The following is a 19,331-nucleotide window of genomic DNA, read 5'->3' as shown; positions in this document are numbered from 1 at the left end:
GGGATCGTCCTCGAGCCAAACATCCCAGCGGTGCCTCCAAATGTTGTGCCCTTAAAAAGGGTGAGACCGAGAGAAGTGAAAAAGCATGCAGCAGCTTTTCCTTTCACCCGTCTGTTTTAGTGGACATAAAAGTCTTTAATACACACTTTCCAAGAACATACAGAGAATGTAACGTGGAGCATACATACATCCACTTGTTAGCTGTTTTTCAAGGTTTATATTCAGATATTCACCTTAAAAAGGGTGAGACCGAGAGAAGTGAAAAAACACGCAGCAGCTCTTCCTTTCACTCGTCTGTTTTAGTGGTAGGAGAAGAGCGCTACTCCCCTCTACTGGCACCCCGAGGTAACAACCCAGATGTGAACAAGCTAAACATGCAGGAGGCTCTGATAGCTCTCTCCCACTAATGAATATAAAATAAAATAATCAACGCAAGAATTCAAAATGTGAAAAAACATGAAATATCCAACCATCAACAACTTCCACAAACAATGTCTGCAACATATTACTACTACACTGGCATTTCATCAGTGATTGAATAGAGCATTTGCTCAACTTCAAAGTCCTCTTCACATTTCAGAAGTGGTTCATCAGGTCCTGTCTCCTCCGTCCAGCCCCCATTGGAGGTTCTGCTGGTCACAGTTCTCTGGCCATCGGGTCCTTGCATCATGCCTTCACATCAAAAGACACTCCATCGGCCAATGCAACTGCACAGGCCAAAATAATGTCAGGCACCTTTTCAGGGTTAGACAGCAACGTTTGCGATTTGCCAACAGGAAGAACAAAACAGCAGTGTTAAAGCAAGGGCGAAAGCTCAAGGGTACAAATGTCTATATGAACGACCATCTGACAAAGAAGAATGCGGATATCGCCAAAAGAGCAAGATTCCTCAAGAAACAGCAAAAGATTCAACAGACGTGGGTGGCAAACTGCAAAATTTTTATCAAATTAAATGGGCCACCAGAGGAGGCAAAGGTTATCTCTGTTAAACACATGGATGAACTGGACAAGTATCAGTGAACTAATTACATCAGGATGGCTTCAGAGATCTATCAAGGACAAGGGAACATCTGACACATCATTTTTGCCATGAACTCTGATCTACCCATGGAACACAACAATGAATTCTTACGGAAAATTAAAAATCTCCAGCTGCTGGACTTGAATGCAATTGAATACACTGAATACAGTAATCATGATACAGAGTCAGATATTGATTCAGATAATAACTTCCCTTCCTCCACTAACATTAATTGTGACTATTATACCAATGAACAATATAATAATTTAGATACTTGTGAGAAATTGTCAATTTTGCACTTGAACAGTAGAAGTATGTATAAATATTTTGATGAAATTCAGAACTATTTACAGACAATTAAAAATCCTTTTAGTATTATTGCTGTATCACAAACTTGGTTTACAGTCTCAGCTGTATAAATAGATGAAATAAAACAGGTGGTGGGGTGGCACTATATGTGCATAAAACTATCAACGACTCAGTTATTCAGAGTTTATCAAAAGCAGTGGACAATGTAATCGAATGTCTAACAATTGAGATTAAAATTGAGATGAAAAAGAATATTATTATTAGCTGTGTTTACAAGTCGCCTGGATCTAATGTGGACATTTTCAGCGATTTAATGGAGAATTTTTTACCATGAGATGAACAATAAACCTATATTTATATGTGGGGATTTCAATATTGACCTTTTCAATCTAAAACATCACAAACCCACCAATCAATTCATTGACAGGATGTACAGTATGTCTTTCTTACCAACAATAACCAAGCCGAGTAGAATTACATCCAACCTGATCTCACAGAAATGCATGAAATGAGCACGCATTGTGAGTACCAGAGGGTCCCAGATTGCGTACTTATTTCACGCAAAGTGCTGAAAATGCGTGCTGTCACCACGCATGCAGTCTCCACTCAAAGTCAATTAGAATCCGAGGCGTGGTGGAGACAAGCATTCTCAGCTTCAATGACGTCGCTCCGTGGGTGCCGTTTCAGAGATCCCGGAAGTGCAAATGTAGACTGATCGATATTCTGAAGAAAGATGTGATTATTATCCAAACCAGTGCAGCCATCCGAGGCAGACCGTGTAGCAGTGGTATGAGCTTCTGCTGAGTCAAAAAGCCCCGTGAAATATCAACTCTATTTTAAGAAAACACGTTTTATTGTCAATGTAACATCACGGAGAAGGACTACAATACACATAATCCTCATGTTTAACAGCGACGTGTCTGATTGGTCCAGCCTGCAAAAAAAAAAAAAAAAATTGAGCTTTTATCATATTCCCTTGGTCCTTTTTGTTTTCAACATTGATTTTTCACTTTCTAATTCAATGAGTGAAATGTTCTTTTTTTTTTTTATCTGAAAAACACTGGCGTTTCCCGTTGCCTAGGTAACGCTGTCGGCGTATCCGCATGGGGTGGTGACAGAAAGAGAGCGAAACATTTATTTCCCGGTCGGTCCCGGTCATTCTATGTTTTGAATTACACATATGATGTTTGTGGAGTTAAAATGATAATTTGTCGTGTTGAGAGTTTGATGGTTTGTTGCTCCGAATGTTTCCCTCCACTCGCTCGTGCTCGGTGCAGGACGGTCGGAGCATGACGTCACATAATGCTACTTGGAATTAGTTTGGCTTTTCCCACAACCTTACACAAAGCGATCGGCGAAGCAAACTTCAAACTCTCAACGCGAAAACGGATCATTTAATCCCACAAACATCATGTGCAATCCAGGATATATCCTGGATCCGTATAATGACCGGGACCAGGAAATAAATATTTTTTTATTCGAGAGGACCCATATGGGCTCCAGCGGAAGGCTTCGCCACTCACTGTTATCACCCCGATTCAGACGAGGGCTGTTTTGGAGCTAATAATACCCTCCTGATGTATTTCTAACATACCTGTTTTTCAGGGGTTTTTTTTTTTTTTTTTTTTTTTTTTTTTTTTTTGTAGAGCAGCTCGTGATCTGCCACCAGAGAAGACAGCTGGAGAATAATAAGCACGCATTTTCAGCACTTTGCGTGAAATAAGCACGCAATCTGGGACCCTCTGGTTCTAACAATGCGTGCTCATTTCACGCATTTCTGTGAGATCAGGTTGATTACATCATACAGTGGAATATTGACAATATTTTTACTAATAACTTGAAAAATAACACAATCAATGGGCTGCTTATTTCTGATATTAGTGACCACTTGCCAGTCTTTACTATATATGACAGACATACAGACTGTAATTTAATTGACATGATAAAAATAAAAACAGTAATAACTAGTATTATATCCCCTCTGACACACATTTGTAATCTGTCGCTTCAAAATGGTTATGTCCCAAAGAAGATGAAAATTGCTAAAGTCATTCCACTCTTCAAAAATGGACATAGACATGATTTCAACAACTACAGACCCATCTCACTTCTCCCTCAATTTTCAAAAATTCTGGAAAAGGTTTTTGACAGTCGATTTCAAAATTTTATTGAAAAGCACAAGCTTTTTAATGATGATCAGTATGGTTTTTGAACTCACCGTTCAATTTCTATGGCCATAATAGATGCCACCGAGGAAATATCAAGGGCTTTGAACAACAGAAAGTATGCAATTGGAATTTTTATTGATCTGCAAAAAGCGTTTGACACTATTAATCATGAAATACTCCTACAAAAACTAGAGCGCTTTGGAATCCGTGGGGTTGCTGGAAAATGGGTTCAGAGTTACTTAAGCGACAGAGTTTCTGTTCAAATGAGAGAGGTCTCTTCCGGATGTCTTGGCATTGCTTGTGGGATTCAGGGTTCAGTGCTGGGGCCTAAATTGTTTAATTTGGAGATCAATGATGTCTTTAATGTTTCTCAACTAGTAAAATGTATATTATTTGCTGATGACACAAGCATATTTATAGCAGTGACAGTTTAGATGAACTTATCAACAATGTGAATAATGAATTGAGAATTTAAATAAAACAAAAGTAATGATGTTTGGAAATTACAAGTTGAAATCATTAAATCAAGTTAAGTTAGATGGTGTACAAATTGAAAGTGTCTCAGAAATAAAATTTTTAGGTTTATTGATAGATATCTGTTGGGTTAAGAGGATTCATAGAAGCAGTTTTTGTTTGAAGTTTTCCCTGAGAAAGTAGGGGTGGGGATAAATGAGTTTGTCTTCCCCGCACTCCTTTTCGAACATTTTCCTTCTTTTTTTTCCTTTTATGACAAATGTATTAATTTGTATGAATCGAAATAAAGACAGACAAGACAAGTCAAACATGTGGCTGCTTCTGCTTTATGACATGATTGAGGTTTGCATAATAAATATTTTCAGACTCAGCCAGATTTTGCTGTGCTGCAACACACATCCACACTGGCTCAAACTCGCGTACACGATTTCAGACCTGTCATGGGATTTGATCGTACGCTACGCTCATGTTCAAATTGACAAATGCCAATCCGGGAGTGGAAATGGTCATATAACCAGTTTATTGCCGTATGTTCGTTTGATAAATGAGGACCAATGTGTGTAACAAAATAATTGTGCATTCTTATCTGTATTATCTCTGCACAGCACATCTAGCTAATCTTGCACATTGCACTTGTTGTTCTTGACCAAAGCGACTCAATTATTATATTCTTGACATTTGTTAATTCATTGTTGCATGAGTGGTTTGTGTTGTCTGTGCAGCAGACTCTTCTATCCAAGACTGAATTTGTCCAAAGGGAGACGAATAAAGACACCATGACCTTAACTCTGACCTGACCACACATAATGAATATCAGCACCCTTCGCCTCACAGCTAATGCTCAGTGCCAGGAGTCTCAGACATCGGGCCTACAGGGTGACTTTGCATGGCGACAAAAGTACAAAGACAGGGAAGCGCTTTTACTAATTTATTCAACAGGGATCACAATGTTTAGTAGAGTAGCAGACATTACACGACAGTGACAGTGAAGCTGAGAGAGGCAGCGATGGAGCAGAACACATGAGTCACGCATGGAAGATCTGTTGCTTGTTTGTTTGTTTGTTTGTTTGTTTGTTTGTTAGAGTGGCAATACAGTTAGCCATATGTACTGTCTGTAGAACATTTACGATTTCATGAAGCAAATTAATCTGAACCAATACTGACAGAAATGAGAAGATGTTACACAGTTTACTTAACCTCGGGCTCCTACCATGTGGAACTTGCTCCCAGTTCTGCTCCTTTCTCTCGTTTCAGTGTAATGTTTCATAACGTGTCATTCACGATTGTTTCTCTTGTAGCCTATGTACTCTCTGTTTATACATGAAATGTATCCAGATAAAAGAAATTGTCTCTCCTATCTCCTCTTTCTGTCCCCTCATCCCAACCAGAATAGCAGAAAGCCGTCACCTCTGAGCCTGGCTCTGCAAAGGTTTCTTCCTGTTAAAAGGGAGTTCTTTCTTTCCACGGTCCTTTATGCTTGCTCATGTGGATCTGTTGGGTTTTCTCTGTAAAAGTGTCTGGAGATGACTATGTTGCAATTGGCACTTTATAAATAAAGCTGAATTGAACTGAACTGAATTAAATGACATAGAGATGACACATTCAGGATTGTGGTGGATCAGCATCCCTAATCAAAAAAGTATTCTCTTCTTACTTTTTTGTTTGCACTTTGTCTCATGTATGTAAAGAAACAATGGTGTTATGTTCGTGTTATGTTAGTGTTACATTAGCGGAGTGATGTGTTTCAGATTGGCAGACCTGATGAAGAGTAACTTTACACCTATATAAAGAAATAACTAGCAACTGAAATCAATTCATTTTCAGCAACTTGAATGATTCTTCAGGATTCAGAGCCATGTCTGTGTTTCCTATGTTGAAATGATGTTCTCTGTTGTGTTCGTTTGCCAAACATGGTTGGTTTTTGTGAACCATTCAAAACACATGCAAAATCAAACCTTTCAGAGCTCTGACACTCTGACATCATGAAGCAACAACAGCAGAGGACAGTTTCAGCTTGACTTTCAGAGGAATAACCATGGAAATACAGACACTCCTCTTATTGTTTGCTTCGATTTTTTGTGTGGAAGTTGAGGGGGAAGTAGGAACACACTATTATATCTCTGAAGCGATGAACTGGAAAGATGCTCAGACTCACTGTAGAAAATATTACACCGATCTTTCTTCTATCAACGACCAGAAAGATAATGAGAAGATCCTGAAAGCTGCAGAGGGACAAACGATGAAACGTCTTTCATGGATCGGCCTTTATCGAGATCCTACAAATGCCACTCGCTGGATGTGGTCAGGAGGAGGATACGTTACATACACAAACTGGGCCAAGGGTCAACCAGATAACAATTTAAATCGAGAGGGCAGAGGAATGATTTTTTATACTGGACAATGGAATGATTTCGATGAAGTCTTGTACTTTCCTTTTTTCTGCATCAAGATTTCTGAGCTGAAGCATGAGAAGAAGACTTGGGAGGAGGCTCTGGAGCACTGCAGAGAGGAGCACAGTGATCTGATCAGCATCGCCTCTGAAACCGACCGTCTTCTCGCACAAACTGAGATGCAGCGCCACGAATTGACTGAACATGTGTGGATCGGCCTGCGTTTCCTCGCTGACCAGTGGCTGTGGGTGGACGGAAAGACAATGGTGTTCAAAGGCTGGCCTGAAGGAGGAGACGAGGACCACCAGTGTCCAAAGTGGAGACGCTGTGGAGCTCTGACAGTGGAGGGACTGTGGGGAAACTATAACTGTGAGGAGAAACGCTACTTTCTCTGCAGATGAGACATTCTGGAGAACAGGTTCAAAATGTATGGCTTCATTTTAACAATGTTGTTACAAAACTTAAAAGGTTTAGTGAATAGAAAATATCGTACTAAATGAATTGCAAAGAATACATGTGAACTGTCATTTTTAATTTCGACTATGATGCTGGAGGAGGTTCTGTCTCTGATTTGATGCTGAATATTTGTTTCTCAGTGATTCTACGTTTTGGTGAATTTTTCTCTGCAACTGAGAGATTCTGGAGAACAGGTTCAAAATGTGTGGCTTCATTTTAACAACAAAATGTCATTACAACACTGAAAAGGTTTAGTGAATAGAGAATATATGAATGTAGACTTGATAAATTACCTCAATAACTTGTGTGGATTCTGATCTAATATGATAATTACTATCAAACTCATCATTCTCTTATTCTTGTGTGTTTTTGGTGTTGATGATCTTTTTTTTCCGAGGTAAATGTGTTTAAACTTAAAAATGAATAACTGATCTATTGTGTTGGTAAATAAATACCTTTTGCTGTTGTTTGAATAATAAAACATGTTACTGAGTGCTTCTACTGCTCATGGGATGTTTATTAATAGTATTATAACTGAAATTAATCGCAAAATTTATAAAAAGGGCAGAGTGATTACAGATATTGTCACAAAAATACTGAAAGTTTGAATGCTTTATTCTCTTTATACACAGCTTTATTCTACAGAAATGTCCCGGTCAAACAAACGCAACTATCTTCAGTAACAGTAGACACCAGAGATGGGATACTTGGACTCGAGACTCGGACTCGACTCGGACTCGAGTCACAATTTAATGACTTTTTTACTCGACTTGATAAAATCAAAAAAAGACTTGGTCTTGCTTGGACTCTAAGCTCAGTGACTCTAGACTTGGACTTGACTCGAACCCTTTGACTCGACGAGTCACGTCAAGTCATAATTGTCATTTTAAAAGTGCGATGTATGAATCATTTTTATTTTTTATGGCTTCATTTCATGGGATCGCAGTGGCGAGGTGCGCCTGCAGCGGGAGCGCTTGTTTCGTGCCGCCTAGACCACGTGCAACGGGCGGAGTTTGTTCACTTCCGCATTGACGGGAGCGCTCGTTTTCAACACCCGCGCATTCCAGGCGCATTCCAAACAACACAACAGCTCGGCCACGATTGTTTTTAATAAACTGGTTTCAACACTGCCCGCCTGGAATGCACGCATAGGCGTCAGTTTCGGGGGAGACTTTTGCCAGGGGTGTTTTTTTCTCCACTTCACACAAATCCTTCACGTGTAGCCATTTTAACCCCGGTTATTTTCAGTACTATATAACATTCCGAAGCTCCTGAACGCACCATCCGCAAGCATCAGAGACGCAAACAGACGTTCACAAGGATTAAAAAAAAAAAAAAAAAAAAAAGTGCGGCTGTTCTAAATGTGCGTCTGTTCCAGTGGAAGCTCCACACAGAGCAGCTCTTTCTTCTGCAGCACCTGTGGTGAGTTTGAAAACTTGGTTGCTAGTTTAACCCTGTGATTATCCCATGTTATAGACTTTATGCAAGAGGCGGTAGTCTGTTTTGATATGTGGATATGCCCTGAAGAACTTTACTGTCAACATGCTAACAGCAACATTTTGAGGCTGTTTGGCCTCATTCTAGTCTCAGCTAATGTTCATCATCAACATGCTTTTCGTCCCCGGGGGACCTGTTGCTTTTGATTAAAAAGAAATGCGAGTTTTATTGAAAGATGTGAATAGGGATGAATTTCATATTTTTATTTTTGAACTGTAATGAAGAAGAATGCATCAAAGATGCTTTATTTCATTAAGGAAACACAATTTATTTTAAGATAGGTTTAAATGTGCACACTTTAGTGAAGACTTTTTTTTTTTTAAATCTGCCCCTTGGTTCACAGCTCACTGGACATTTAACACTGAACATAGAAAACAGAGCTAAACATACTCAGACACTGTCTTTTGTCCCCAACAGAACTGCAGCTGTGAGGACTGGAAGTCCTACAGGTCCAGATATGTAGGCTACAAGGTAACATCATCATTTTTAAAAGTGCCCAAAAACACTGTCCTGCCGTTCTGAAGTGCCAGTGAAGACATTACATTTGAGTCAGAGTCAGAGTCAGCTTTATTGTCAATTTCTTCACATGTACTTGACATACAAAGGAATCGAAATTACGTTTCTCACTATCCCTATGCGTTTAACATGGACACCAGTAAAAAGTGCAAGTGCACAACAAGACAAATCCTAAGTTAATAAATAAATAAATAAAATGCAGTAGCTAAAATTCAAATATAAATGTAAATATAACAGTAGCAGCAGGTGTGTGCAATTTGCATATTTGTGCAGAGTCTCAGCTTGGAAGGGGGGAGGGAGAGTCCAATATTCCTAGACTCCTCCTGCCAGCCTGATGTTCCTTCTGGCTGGGGCTGAGAGTCGGGAGGGAAGAGAGTTCAACAGCCTCACAGCCTGGTGGATGAAGCTATTTGTGAGTCTGGTGGTACGGGATCGGAGACTCCTGTACCTCCTTCCAGAGGGCAGGAGGGTGAACAGGCTGTGTGCAGGGTGATTTGCATCACTGACGATTGTGATGGCTTTGCGGGTGAGGCGGGTGGTGTATAAGTCTTGCAGGGAGGAGAGTGGTGCACCAATTATCCTCTCAGTTGTTCTCACAATGCGTTGTAGGGCCTTCCTGTTGTAGTGAGTACAGCTCCCGCCCCACACGGTGATGCAGCTGGTAAGGATGCTCTCAATCGTTCCTCTATAGAACGTGATCATGATGGGTGGTGGTACGCTTACCCGCTTCAGTTTGCGCAGGAAGTAGAGGCGCTGCTGTGCTTTCTTGGCCAGTGCTGTTGTGTTGGTGGTCCAGGAGAGGTTGTCACTGATGTACACACCCAGGAACTTGGTGCTGCTCACCCTTTCCACTGCAACACCGTTGATGGTCAGTGGGGGGTATTGGGTGTGGCTTCTCCGGAAGCTGACGACAATCTCCTTGGTCTTGCTGACGTTTAGCAGGAGGTTGTTGTCTGTGCACCATCTGGTCAGTAACTCCACCTTTCCTGTAGTGGGTCTCATCGCTGTTGGTGATGAGGCCCACCAGTGTTGTGTCATCCGCAAACTTGACAAGATGGTTGGAGCTGTGGATTGATATGCAGTCATGTGTCAGCAAGGTGAAGAGGAGGGGACTGAGCACACAGCCTTGTGGGGCCCCTGTGCTCAGGGTGATGCTGCTTGAGATGTTGTTGCCGACACGCACCACTTGAGGCCTCTGGCTGAGGAAATCCAGCAGCCAGTTGCAGAGGGAGGTGCTGAGGCCCAGTTTGTCCAGTTTGCAGATGAGTTGTGGTATTATGGTGTTGAACGCTGAGCTAAAATCTATGAACAGCATTCTCACATATGAGTCCTTCTTTTCCAGGTGGGTGAGCGCTGGGTGGAGGGCAGAGCAAATTGCATCGTCTGTGGATCGTTTTGCTCTGTATGCGAACTGGTACGGGTCCAGGCTGGGGGGCAGGGTGGATTTGATGTGTGACAAGACTAGTCGTTCAAAGCACTTCATGATAATGGATGTCAGTGCCACAGGACGGTAGTCGTTGAAGCAGGATGGAGATGATTTCTTGGGCACAGGTATGATGGTGGTAGCTTTGAAGCCTGATGGCACAATAGCTTGCCTCAGGGAGGTGTTAAAGATGTCTGTGAAGACATCTTTCAGCTCCTCTGCACAGTCTTTCAGCACACTGCCAGGAATGTTGTCTGGACCCGCTGCTTTCCGGGTGTTGATTGCGGACAGTGTCCTCTTCACGCTGGCGGCAGACAGGCACAGAGGCTGGTCGTGCGAAGGTGGTGGTGTTTTCTGTGGGCGAGTGGTGTTTTGTTCCTCAAAGCGTGCAAAAAAACTGTTCAGGTTATTGAGCAGAGTGATGTCGCTCTCACAGCTTCGTGGTGCAGGTTTGTAATCTGTGATGGCTTGAATGCCCTGCCATAGGCTCTGTGCATTCTTGCTGTCTTTGAAGTAGGAGGTTATCTTGTTTGTATGATCTTGTTTTGCTTTTCTGATGCCACGGGACAGGTTGGCTCTCGCTGTTCTCAGAGCTGATTCATCCCCAGCTTTGAAGGCTATATCTCTGGCCTTCAGCAGCCTGTGGACGTCTCCTGTTAGCCATGGTTTCCGGTTAGCTCGAATGGTGATATTCTTGATATGGGTCACGTCATCGATGCATTTGGTGATGTAGGAGGTCACAGTGTCTGTGTACTCTTCAACATCAATGAGGTTATTGCAGGTAGCCGCTTCCTTGAACATTTCCCAGTCTGTTGTTCCAAAGCAGTCCTGTAGAGCAGAAGTTGCCCCCTGTGGCCACACCCTTACTTCTTTCAGAGCAGGTTTGATGACCTTCACTCTCTGTCTGTATGCAGGCAATAGCATAATGGTAAGGTGATCAGAGGCGCCGATGTAGGGGAGGGGGGAGGCTTTGTATGCTCCTTTGTGCTGCGTATAAACAAAGTCCAAAATGCTGTCCCCCCTCGTTGGAAAATGGATGTGTTGATGGAACTTAGGAAGAACAGTTTTGAGATCAGCATGGTTGAAATCTCCAGCAAGGATGATGAAGCCGTCTGGTTGTGCTGTTTGTTGTTCACTGATAGCCTGGTACAGTTCAGTCAGTGCCGCACTTCTGTTGCTGTTGTTCGTTGGGGGAATATAAGTAGCGACCAGCAGGATCGAACTCATCTCCCTCGGCAGGTAAAAAGGGCGACACTTCACGATCATGAACTCCGCCAGAGGTGAGCAGTGTTTGTATACGACAGTGGCATCCTGGCACCACGCTTCGCGGATGTAAACACAGACGCCGCCACCACGTATCTTCCCTCCTTCTACGAGAGCCCTGTCGGATCTGTAGCATGTTAGCTGTTCCAATTGTATCGCCGAATCCGGGATGTTGTCATTTAGCCAGGTTTCAGTGAAAACAAGCACACAACAGTCACTCACTTTGCGGTTCGCTGATCTCAGAAGTCGGATGTCATCCATTTTGCTGTCCAGTGATCGTACGTTCGCCAGAAGGATAGATGGTATGGCTGGGCGAGTTGGCTTAGCCTCTAGCCTAGCTCGGACACCTCCGCGCTTGCCCCGCTTCCTCGTCCGAGCACACCGCTTCCGACGCCTCCTTACCGGGGGAGGGGTAGCAGGCGAGTCCGGCAAGTTAGCAGGGCAGCGTAGCAGTCCCAGTTCCTTTAGCAGGTACTCCAATTCCGTGGTCAAAACTCGGCAAATCTTGCTTCTCCGGATGTGGAAAAAAGCTTGTCGACTGTACTCATATTCCGATTTAGACTGACAAGAAAAACTTTCAGACAAACACTTAAACAACGCATTATCGGGAGAGCGTGAGGTCGCTGCGTCTACACGCGCCGCCATTTGTCCCCCTTGTCCTCCTTCCAGCTTGTCTCCATGGACATGGCAGACAGTCACACTGCTGAGCCTCTCCTGGGACGTCGTGGAGCAGAGCCTCGTTTTCAGACGCTGCAGCGAACTGAGGCTGCTCTCCACTTCGCAAGAGAACACTGAACCACCAGCAGGAGCCGGACCAGGGTCTCCACTGGGACCTCCAGCAAGAACCAGGGTCTCCTGATCAAATAAGTACACTTTGCACTTCCATTGCAACTAGTAATCTGTAACCTGGGAGATAAGCGGACTATTATTTTATTGTTTCTTTCTTTCTTTCTTTCTTTGTGCAGACGTCACCTCTTCAGTCACTAGTTCTGTCAGCTTTGTTCATTTCTGTTGAACTCTGCTCCTGGACAAATAAAATAATGGAAAACACTCCTGAGACTGATGGTTGGTAGTCACGGGACCCTGTGGGTCAGTTTAAGGCCAGTACACACTACAGAATGATCAGGCCGAATTTTGCCGGATCTTCTCCTCCCGACCGAAGCGGACAAGGTCCAACTGTCGGGAGTATGCAAATGAGTTCGGGTCCGATCCTCCTCTGGTGTGCGGTGTGTTCCCAGAGATTTTTTCCGGTCGGAGCCTCTCGGGAGGTGTCAGAAGTGGAGATTGTAGATAATGAACATGTTAAATAATTCCTATCGCAAATCCTGTGGTGTGTGGTGTGCGCTGAGAGGCGCCGATCAGCTGAGAGCCGACCTGTCCACACCCTCAAAATAAAGCTCCTTGATTGGCTGATCAGCTCCGTCTCACCAAGGCGTTGCTGCTTAAAAAAATCTCCTCCCAGCTGTCAGAGATGAAGACATATGTTTGCAAAATATATTATATATTATTAGGGGTAGGACTCGATTAAAAAAATTAATCTAATTAATTAGGGCCTTTGTAATTAATTAATCTCAATTAATCGCATATCGATATTTGACCCGAGATCAGTGAGAACCTTTCTTTTTCTAATGGATTTTGGTATGGGGATGGCGAGTAGCTACGTCATCGAAGCTGAATACGTCACTTCCGTGTCCAAAGGTGCGATGGTGCAGTGCTGTGTCCCGTGTTGTAACAACAGGAACGATGTCAACAAAACCATATCCTACTACTGCTTTCCTCTGATATTACATCATTATATTATTTTGACTGATATTACAAATAATGAGGCGGACTCACGTTATATAGATCAGATTTTTATTGTTTCATTTAATTATGTCTCAGAGCCAGACAGCAGCGGCACCGCGGCTAGGTCTCCTCCTCACAGCGGGGACGGTCCCACCGAGACACACCCACCCAACACCGGACCCGGTCCTGAGCAGGACCCCGGACCGAGCAGGACACAGGACGGAGCGGAGCGGGACTCAGTCCACGAGGGCGGCGCGTGCCCCTCGCTCCCGGTGCTGCTTAAATTAAACACAATTTATAGAAGTCTAAATAAAATTTTTGGGTAAACGTCCTCTGTCTGTATTTAATCTCCCTTTAGCTAATATTATTTTCTAGGCTGCTGGCTTCACATCACTGATTAAATAAATCATTTGCTAAACTTTAGAGTTTATTTACATGTCAGTCGCGGTTCTTCAGGTCCTGCTGGTTCCCACATCAGCTGCTCTCGTGGCGCCGGTGCATCAAAAGTAGCTCTATCGGCCAGTACAATATTGTGTAAAACAGCACAGGACAAAATAAAGTCCCACATCTTTTCAGGGCAGGACAGCAGCGTTTCCCCCGCTGGACCTGAAGCTGCTCTGCAGCAGCTGTGCGTCTTTGCGCGCTGTTAAAACTGCCTCCTCTCCGTGGCAGGATGGACTAGCGGAGTTTTCCAAAGTTAATAATCCTTTATTAATCCCACAAGGGGGGATATTATTAGATATTGTGAAAGGGCTTTTTTTTTATTATTATTATTATTCTTTTGCTTTTTAACCTGTACTGAATGTGTGCTGCTTCTGCTTTATGGCGTGTTTGAGGTTTGGTTTAAAATTATTTCCCTGGATGACACTTCTAGAATGAACTGTAAGTTGTCCAAAAACCGCAGACAGACAGTACCCAATTCTAACATAGGTAATTAATTAATAGTTAAGTTACACAGCTTGATGCGACGACTGACACCCTAGTGTTAATGCTAGCTAGCCACTTACTCACTCACCTCAACCTCATAAATGTTGTTTTTCATTGAAGCCTGTTCTTTCCATTTCAGACTTCCACCTGTCACCACAGAAACATTTACAACTCGGTTTGAGTTGTAAGGGTTTAAACCCCTCTTCACTGACTTTGGAAAGTCAGCAAAATGCACTGTTGCCATGAAAAAAGTGACCGGTTCTTTGGCAACAGCCAATGTGTTTACATTGCGCGATAGAAGCCTTGGACCCGGAAGTGACTTGTGACGTCACATTCCCATAGTGAATCAATATAGTGATACATAAGCGTAGGCAACAAAAGACTGTTGATATAGCAGGCTCGATGTGCTGGCATGGTATGCAAATTCTTTGCTGCACAATGTGCATACAGCTTTGGTTTTATCCACGCTGCCATCCGCTGGCTTTTTAAATCTAAATTTTCTGTGCACGAGACCAAGTAGTGCGCTATTGTCGGGAGCAGTGTTGCCAACTCCCCAGTAAGGAAAGTCACTATTGGCTGTCCTAAAAGTCGCCAGAAGTCACTAGATGAGGTCGTTTTACCTAATTTGCAATTTGCATGTAATTATAATGGACGCTGTAGGAGAGAGAAATAACATCATGGGAGAAGCAAAATGTGAGTTAAAAAAACACCCTAAATATGTTTAGAACTGCAGATGAACTTTCTTCTGTTGATTCTTGGTTTGTCAGCAAGTGAGCAGTGGCGTATTTGCGCACACGCGATTCATTTGAAGTGTGGAGGAGTGGTGTGGGTCTGCTCTCTGCTCTGACTGCAGCAGGGAGCGCTGCGTGAGACTGGCCGCCTGTGAGTGCTTTGGGACGGGGGAGGGGCTCACGCAGCACCCGCAGCTCATTGAGGACAGCAGCTGCCGAACGAGACATCCTGTCGCGTCTCCAGAGCACCAGAAAAAGTCGCTAAATTTGTTGCTAGTCGCTTTTGACAAAAAAAGTCGCCAGATTTAACGAGAAAGTCACCAAGTCGGGAGCTGTTTCGTTGTTGTGTCACAGCGAAATATGTCCGGGTGAAACTCGTCCGGTGACAAAAGTTCCGCGACACTTTGCGATAATTTTTTTATCGCGTTAAAATTTCTGTAATTAATTAATCGTAACTAACGCATTAAAGTCACAGCCTTATATATTATATACGCCCAGATGCCAGCCTCAAACCTGGGCGTGTTGCTCCAATGCAGCCATGATGAATGGTAAAGGCCAGCACACACTATAGGATTTTTTTCAATCTTCCCCGATGCAGAGAACACACACTAGAAGACAAAGGAGGACAGATCGCATCCAATCTTCCTTTCCTGATCTTCCAGTGTGTTGTGTCGCTCTGGAGCAGAACACACACTAGCAGATTCTTCTTCAGAGAATCGGCTCCTCACTCTTCCAAATCTGGCGTAGCCCAACGTGACTTTGTGGTGTTTCCCTTCATTCCGATGTTTACATTCATCTTCATTTTACATTCATCCACATTAATTCTGTGGCATGGTGGGGAGTTGCACTCCCCTCCACTAGAGGCAGTGTGGCTTCTAATTGCTGGGCGTCTATAAAAACCCTGCTCCGCCCTTCCTCTTCCTCTTTCTCCTTCATGGGGCTGAGGTTGGGTCTTCCACAAAGCTGTGTGAACTGACTGGGAGTTGGACTGCCCTGGAGTCTGTGTGGGCGCGGCGTGTTTCCTGCAGCTGCCGCTGCTGCTTTTGTATTGGGTTGTGTGTGCTCTCCTTCATGCTGCCAGCTGCACAGTCATCAGCTGCAGTTGATCCCGGGCTTTACTGCTGTTTTGGCTCCCTTGTCTGGATGTGCTTGGCACCTAATCGTCGCGCCGCGGCCCCCTCAGTGCACCCTGCTGCGCGAGGGGCCTGATGGACAGTCTGGGCTCCTGAAGGAGTGTCAACCACCTGCCTCGGACCGAGGAGCATGCCCAAGTGCCGGGCACTGGCGTTTTAATAGATGCAGACGCACCATTTATTTTGATTTCTTTTTGTTTTTCTTGTTTCTTCTGTTGAATCAAGTGCATTAGCTTTTGCCAAAACTTTCAGTTGGTTCAAAATGCGGCCGCCAGATTATTAACCAGAATTTGAAGACGTGAATACATTACTCCCGTTCTAAAATCTCCTCACTGGCTTCCTGTCGAGTTTAGAGTTAGATTTAAAGTCCTTCTCCTCACTTACAAAATCCTAAATGGGATGGCTCCGGCCTATCTCCAAGATGCTTTAACGCCTTATCAACCAATCAGGGCACTCCGCTCTCAAAATGCAGGGTTACTGGTAGAGGTGTCCCCGACTAAGAATTTCCATAGTCGAATCTGATTCGTCCGATTCTGCCAATAGTCGACTGATAGTCGAATCTGTCATCTTGTTTGGCAGAGCGGGGGGGGGGGGGGGGGGGGCGTCGGAGCAGCACAGCACATTGCAGAGCGGTGCTCATACAGCACACAGAGCGTCGGGGCGCCTATACCCACAGCCGGCCCTGATTGCACTAACAATAACAAAAAATACAAATGATTTAAAAAAAACAAAAAAAAAAAAACAGCGCAGGCAGGTAAAACAACACTTATTTTTTTCCTGCACACTGAAACACAGACTGGAACAAAGTGTCGGTAACTCTAAACATCAAACAAATGAAGTATAGTTCAAATGACCAGAACCAAACCCTCTTCTAACAAACGGGCTAAAGCATGTTATTTATTTATATCTAAAATATCTGCAGATAAGCTCACATTTTTTGGCTAAACAATTTCTCACATTATCTGCTCAAATTAAATGAAATAGGCTTAATTGCACTGTGTAGGTCCGTTTCGCAGCGCAACATCCATGCAAAAACAAACACTAAATTAAATAGAATTAGCCTTTTAGATAAATAAAAATAATAATATAATAATAACCTAAAATATTACAATTAAACGAAATAAAAGTCAGCATTAAAAATGAGAAATAAGTAACAGAACCGTCTTTTAATAGCCCAATTATCTGGCTACCTACCCGTTTAAGGTGGAAAGCCATGTTGTTGTGAAGTGATATGAAAGGACACAATATGCATTTGACTTTTTTTGGATCATCTTTGACTTGGTCTGAAGTTCTGTTTTTTTTCCGACATTGTAAGACTTTTAAAGTTAAGCCAAATGACCACCGAGATGCTGCTCTGTGTTGGAGCTCTGCGCAAAATGGGATTGTGCCACTCACCATGGTGGTTGATTCACAGACACTAAATAGATAGAATATTGAATAAAACTACAAGTTAAGTAAATTTTTCCACAGTATATTTGATAGGCTAACATGTATATCAAATAGGCTTTATATCATGTTTATTTGGGGGAAAAAAACCAAGCAATTCTATGTAAAATCAGTCATTCAGCACCCCCATACAGCTGTAATGGAATGGTCCTCGTTTAATAATCACATTTTTTCTATGCTTCGACTGCATGATTGGCAGTCGAATCAGGCCCCTTCGAACGAATCGTCGAATCGTCGACTATCTGAGGACACCCCTAGTTACTGGTGACTCCTAGAGTCTCTAAATGGACATTAGGTGGAAGAGCCTTTCGCTATCAGGCACCATTTTTATGGAACCAGCTTCCAAGTGGTGTCAAAGAGGCAGACACAGTCTCCACATTTAAGGTTAGGCTCAAGACGTTTCTCTTCGATGCAGCCTATGATCAGGTCAGCTAGGGATTCTAAACTAAACTAAACTAAACTAAACTAAACTAAACCAAATTAAATTAAACTAAACCAAACTAAACCAAACTAAACCAAACTAAATTAAACTAAACTAAACTAAACTAAATTAAATTAAACTAAACCAAACTAAACCAAACTAAATTAAACAAAACTAAAATATCTAAACTATACTAACTAAATACTAGTTTAAATACTAAACTATTCACAAAGCTGCCCTAGGAGCTCGAATGCTGTGGGAAATGCGGTGCACTGAGCCCTATCCTCTAATGTCTGAATGTTATTCCCTTAGTCCGTTCATTGCTTTTCACCTGCTGTCCCCCTTTCGAGGGGGAGTCTTCTCCAGTTTCAGTTGCTGACTCCACTATCACGAGGGCCTACGAACAAGCTCTGGCCGGACTGGGAGGACACTCCTGTCGGTGCTGCCCGCGGACTGGCTTCAGTTCTACCTCTGGGATCCGTAGTTCCTGTGCTGGACCGTCCAACGGACTATACTCAACATAGTCCTACACTCAAAAAAATGAAACATTGACTTTAATTAAATTTATTTTGTCAACAGGTTCCACGAAAATGAATTATGTTAGTTACAAGCAAAAATATTAAGTTCATCTAACCTCATAAACTTGTATTGACTTAACATAATATGAATTGACCCAACTAGATGAAAATACTTCTGTTCAACAAGAGCTATTTAAGCTGATCCAATCAAATAGGTATGTTATATGGACGTAAATAACATATGTTCAGGCTACATATTTTACATTTGTCCTTTAAATGTGTTTTTTTTTGTAGAAGTAACACAGTAGATTTAATTTCAATTTATTAAAATAGATTTTCATCCCATTTATTTTATACTATTTAGTATGACCTAATTCTAGTTTGTCAACAGGTTCCACACAAATGAATTTCGTACACCCAACATATATTTATTTCCTTTATTCACCAATATTTAACATTTTGTTGCCACTTGGTCCAAAATAAAACCCCATGCAGCACGGTTCACCACCAACAGTTGTAAACTGTTTTCATGGGGTCCAACAACGCAACTAGCTTGAAGATCGCTTTTCTTTTTTAACAGCGTAACAGTTTAATGATAACAAAACACATGCTCCTGCAACTTTCATTTTAACATTGTTGAAGGAATACTTGAAATATATTAACAGGTTAACAGTTCTCAATCATCTTGATGCAACATAAACAAATGAAATGTCCAACAAAACATCCCTTCATTATTAATTTCAAAGAGAATAGGAAATCTAAAAAATACTCCCATTGATTCAAAAGTATACATAAATACACAAAAAAGTTTCAAATTCATCACAAAGTGGATCAGCCCTGCCATACTGCTTTG

This window comes from Salarias fasciatus, chromosome 6 (assembly GCF_902148845.1).
Source record: "Salarias fasciatus chromosome 6, fSalaFa1.1, whole genome shotgun sequence".
NCBI classification, from domain to species: Eukaryota; Metazoa; Chordata; class Actinopteri; order Blenniiformes; family Blenniidae; genus Salarias; species Salarias fasciatus.
The sequence above is the reverse complement of the archived record's forward strand: the minus strand, read 5'-3'. Positions refer to the sequence as shown.